The sequence below is a fragment of the Syngnathoides biaculeatus genome, chromosome 13, assembly GCF_019802595.1.
Source record: "Syngnathoides biaculeatus isolate LvHL_M chromosome 13, ASM1980259v1, whole genome shotgun sequence".
Classification (NCBI taxonomy): domain Eukaryota; kingdom Metazoa; phylum Chordata; class Actinopteri; order Syngnathiformes; family Syngnathidae; genus Syngnathoides; species Syngnathoides biaculeatus.
The window spans coordinates 11,450,854-11,456,775 of NC_084652.1; positions in this window are offsets into that span (position 1 = coordinate 11,450,854).

Genomic DNA, 5,922 nt, shown 5'->3' on the forward strand with positions numbered 1-5,922 from the left:
CTCCATCACTCTCTCCCTCCATCTTTTTTTGTCTCTTTGCTCTATTTGAAATTGATTGTCTCCTACCATCACAAAGACACTTGGTTCTGATTGATTGATCGGCTGCGGGAGAGGGAGGGAACATCGACGCAGGGGCTTCCATAGCTTTGAAGGGAAAACAACTGACGCCATTTTGATGCACTGAAAGAAAGCGCCTTTCAGCAGCAGCCCGGCGATCTGTTTGTTTACTATTCGGCCGGCTTCTAAAGCGGACAAACCACCACCGGCCCATCGACTTGAACCGGGAGATTAAATACAGGTTAGCTGAAATACAGCAGAACAAAAGAAACTCACACAACACAAGCCCGCTCTTTTACCTGCATGATTTAAAAAATGAATAAATAACATTCTGAAATATGTGTTGTTTTTTTTTTTTTTTTTCACACATAGGGAGGTTAACAACGGACAAACAGTCTGGGAAAAGACACGGGACTGACGCTGGTGTGCATACAAATACACAATTTATACAAATACATAAACACCACATAAAAAGACACTCATAAAGGAATGTACTTGGAAACCAAACCCAGTCTTTTTTCCTCTGCCTGTTCCCCTAAACCTCCCATCCGCTGCCATTTGAGGTACATTTAATGCTGCAGTTTAAAAATACATTAATACAATATCCATGCATAAAGAATTGCTTGTCCCACCCGTTGTGACAGATGTGTTTTGTGTGTTTTTTTGTCTGTTTTTTTTAATGTGGGAATCACTTTAACACATATAGATGACTTCAAACACAAAGTGAGCCAAACAGAACAAAGTCTATTTTTTTGTTAATCATTTTCTTAATTTTATCTTTTATTTTATGATCCTGACTTTGTCTTAACTTTTTTTCTTCTTAAATAGCACAGCGTGCAAATGTACACAATAATTAACTTAAAAGGTCAAAAGCATGAAATGCTTTACACTTTACTCACTCCTTCAGGAAAAAGTCATACAAAATATCATTTGCTGCTACTGTAGCATCACCGTCATTGCCAAACACGGAGATGCAGTAACGATTTGAGGTATATCAAGATGAATTGTCTGCACGTTCCTGCCAAAGTGTGATACTACCCTAGATGGAGGGACCAGTGAAGAGTGATAGATTAAGCCGAGCCAAAGGAAAGACTAATCGTTCCTCTTTGGATCAGTAATTACAAGGCTATATTTCACATAGCAGGAACTACTGGGAATTGTAAACAGACAGAGTCATACACATCTACACTCAGATTGCGAATTACACAAAAATATCTCTGGTAATATTAGTGTGTATGTGTTAAGCGTGAGCTCATCTAATCCCTCCATAAAAGTGAAAGACACACTCTGCAAAATATTAGCGTATGAAGAACAAAAGTGGCTTCATGATACTTTCATGGTACATTGCCGTACCTTCACGTGTGTGTGTCTCTTCGGGGTTGAACGAATAAAGATGTATTGTTGCTGGCTATAATGTAATTACAGTCAGGTCGAAGTCGATTAATCGATGATGTCATTTCAATGCAGGACAGCGGTCCCCAACCATTTTTTGCGCCACAGCCCAGTTTCACGTTTACACGGGTTTCCCCAGACCAGCAGAGATTTTTTTTTTCATCGTTTAAAAAAAAAAAAAAAAAAACCTCACCATTATTTTGAATGCATTAGTAGTAATTAGTTGGACCTGTGCAAATGTTTCTCTTCGACGAGCCATCTTATCTCAACTTCTGTTCCATATCGTAGATAGCATGTCTTAAGACGTGACATTATAGCCAGGCCAAAAAATAATAATAATGTCTACTGTTTCTATTTTACTTGTGCTTTTATTGTATTTGATGGTGGATTTTCATATTTTCAAATTAACCATGCTACTGACCTTGTTTATGGTCAGATATTTCCACATGCTTGTAGTATTGAAGACTTTACACTGTATTTTACTGCCACAAATGTTAGGACACTTGTGTTGTACAGCGACATAACTGTCGTGACAATACTTGTGGAAGTCGTGGTTTCAAAACCAGCAAACCTTTTCATCACCAATATGAGCGCTGGTTTTTGGAGTCGTCAGATTTGCGGTCTCGCTACTTGAAATATATTAAGACTAAATGCGATCTGAATAGCTAAAGCTAGCTAAGCTAACTGCCATTTAAATTTCTCTTGGACCTGCGCAGACATTTGAAGATTGGGTCGCCTTGTTGGCCAGGCATTTCGCTGCCCTGCAAAGCATCAAGAGTCTGGTGATGACAGCAGATGGCAAGTCAAAAGTCCTCTCTAAAGTGGCTGGTGGAAGACGATGTGCCAAAAACACGTTATTAGCGACTAATCAACTTTGAGCTTCAAATATCAATGCGGTGTAGTCAAGTCAACTAGTCCATTGGTCAGCTAATCATTTCCCCCCTTAGCATGCCTGTGCATGAGTGTAAAGCAGTCCAACTCCTGGTTGAAAGGAAAAGGCACTCAACTCTTCCTGCATCGCATTTGTGTGTTTGTCATGCGGCATGACTGCTCTCTGAAAATGTATGTGGTGTGCGCCTAATTTAAGATATAGATGTGTGTGTATGTGTGCATGCTAGGTCCAGCGCAAACAAGGCAGGCTTGAAGTATCTTTGGTGTTAACGGCAAAATCACAGTCCAGTCCACTCCATTCTGTGAGGTAGCTTCATACATAACTGTCACCTCCTTTTGGAATATCTTAACTGCACCAGCACCTTTATTTAAAAAAAAAAAAAAAAAAGTCCTGAAATAACACCTCTAACAGGGGCTCTGTTCAAATTCTCTTTTGTATGTAACAACCCGAGCCCAATTAATGGCAGAGAATGGAATGAAATCGCCGTCTGATAATGAGCCTCCCCTTCTGCGCCGTTTTTCTGCCAGTCTCCTCTCTAGTATGATTATCTCCCGCTAGAAGATACGACACGACTAGTGGCTTTGTCCGTTTACATGGATAAGAAATACACACACACACACAAAAAATGCTACTGATTGTGCCCCCCCCCCCCCCCCCCCGCCCGCAAACAAATCAATAAATCAGCAGAGGAATGCAGGAATACAGTCCAATTCAAAGGAGTCAAAGTCCAGAGATCAATGAAGAGGTCCTTCACTTCCAGAAAGTCCATCTACATTATATTCACAAAATTGCACAGTCACATGTGGTATTCCTTCCTTGTCTGTGCATAGGATCAGTCTATGACGTTAATTTTTTTCATTTATTTTTTCAACAAGGTGCTTTTTGTACATTTAAGTATCAGCACAACATAGCACAATAGTTATGAAAGAGGAAACCATGTGTCTATGGTACTAGTTTTACCCGCATCAGTATTAGGGAGGGAAAAGAGAAAGGAAGACAACCACAGGGACTGTAGCAAGTAGACAGACTAGATAAGACACAATAAAATTTAAAAGATTATTTACATTTAGATACTTCATAAATCACATTGGCGTTTTTGTTTTTTGTTTTTTTTTGAGGTATGGATTAGGCGACATGGCCATTAGTGCTTGCAGTGGGATGGTTGTGATGACACGGGCCGGACGCACCGCAAAGAACGAGCTGCATCTGTTCGCTGATTATCATAAAGAGGCAAACATCATTGGCACTCAGGATCCTATATTGTGACATTTGACCTCCGTCTTTGGCCACTAGAACAGAGCAGAGCTCGCTCCGTGTGCAGGTGACCACGACCCGTGAGGGAGTCCCTTTTTTGATTGTTCTCCTTACATAACCTGAAAATAACCTCTTTGGTGGCTACAGCCTTGGGACTATAGAGCCTAAGAACCGAGATGAACGTTTAAGTGTGTATCAAAGGATCAGAGTGTTTACCGTATTTCCTCCAATCGTGTCCTCAGCTCTAACATGTATACAAATCACTGCTATATTACATTTTGAAATTTCATTTCATTAGTATCTATGTAAATCAGGTTGTAAGCAACAGTGAGAATCACTTAAGACAGTTTTCCCACAATCACTGGGCTGCGGAGATGTGTAAGGGCAGCAGAACAGCGGTGAGATGTGCTGTAGGTGTGTCAGAAGAATTTAAGGTGCATCAGGGATCCGCGCTGAGCCCCTTCCTGTTTGCGGTAGTAATGGATAGGCTGACAAATGAGGTTAGACTGGAATCCCCTTGGACCATGATGTTCGCAGATGATATTGTGATCTACAGTGAAAGCAGGGAACAGGAACAATTACAAAGATGGAGGTACACCCTGGAAAGGAGAGGAATGAAGATTAGCCGAAGTTAAACAGAATATATGTGCATGATTGAGAGGGGTGGAGAAGGAAGAGTGAAGCTCCAGGGAGAAAAGATAGCGAGGATGGACGACTTCCAATACTTGGGGTCAACAATACAGAGCAATGGTGAGTGTGGTAAGGAAGTGAAAAAATGGGTTCAAGCGGGATGGAACAGTTGGCGGAAGGTGTCAAGTGTTCTATGTGACAGAAGAGTGTGCGCTAGGATGAAGGGCAAAGTTTATAAAACAGTGGTGAGACCGGCCATGATGTACGGATTAGAGACAGTGGCACTGAAGAAACAGCAGGAAGCCGAACTGGAGGTAGCAGAAATGAAGATGTTGAGGTTCTCGCTCGGAGTGAGCAGGTTGGATAGGATTAGAAATGAGCTCATTAGAGGGACAGCCAAAGTTGGATGTTTTGGAGACGAGGGTTAGAGAGAGCAGACTTAGATGGTTTGGACATGTCCAGAAGCAAGAGAGTATGTTGGTAGAAGGGTGCTGAGGATGGAGCTACCAGGCAAAAGAGCGAGAGGAAGACCAAAGAAAAGGGGGATGGATATTGTGAGGGAGGACATAAGGACAATGGGTGTTAGGAGAGGATGCACGAGATAGGTTAAGATGGAAAAAGATGACACGCTGTGGTGACCCCAAACGGGACAAGCCTGGCAAAAAAGAAGACCGGGCTGCGGACTGGTCCCGGGCTGTGGGAATTTTTTTACTGCTCTGTTTTAAAACAAGCCTTTTTGTCTTGCTGCAGATTTTGGGTGGGGGTCTAAACTCTCTTAAAATAAGTACAGTAAGTTGTTTTCACTAAAAAAAAATACCATAAACTCAAATTTTTGCTTTTTTTGCACTGGAACAATGGTACAAAAAATAGTATGATTGAAATCTTAATTTATTGTACGAATGAAGTAAACATTTTAACCCCAATGACTCTTGTACTGTCTACATTTGAGTAAATAAATGCCCCTGACCACGATTTGAGGAAATACGGTTGTTCACATCCATGTGTTTGTGTCTTTTGCTGAGTGACGCTAGTGCATAATGCATTAAAGTTTCATCTTTGGTTTGTGTTTTGGGGCAAAATAGAGGCTCCGACTGCACAGACCGCAAACGTGAGAAGATGTGGTTAAAATTGACAGCAGGTGGCAGTGTTATTCTGGGCCGACTGTGGCAGAGGGCACACGAAAGATGTTGCACGCGTGCAGTGTTGCAGAGAATGGTGGAGGCGAGGGGTGAGCAGGTGAAAGGGCCCACTGGGCGCACACACGCTGTCCTTTGTGTGTTAGTGAAATGAGTTACTGCGGATTGCGGCCCAGCAGGCACATCTGCTGTCTGATTGTGAGGAACATCTTGTGGCTCTTGTTGGAAAAAAGAAAAGCAAACCAGCACCAAACCTAAAGCAGATCAACCCTTTCATTCTCAAGGCCTTGGCTTTACTTCAAATCCCCTTTATCCAAGACTCAACCACAGTGTGTATGTTTTTTTTTTTCAGCCACGCGCAGTTATTTGAGGGCTTATATCTTTGGTATATGAAGAGTTCACCCCTGATAGTAACATTCAGAATAAAATATATCTCATTCATCTTCTCATAAGCAGTTTGAGCAGATGAATAAGATCTTTAAAAAAAAAAAATGAACCACACACCCTGTAGCTCACTATATACCCGCTCCGTCCTCCGTGATTGTGTTCAAGCTCTCTCCC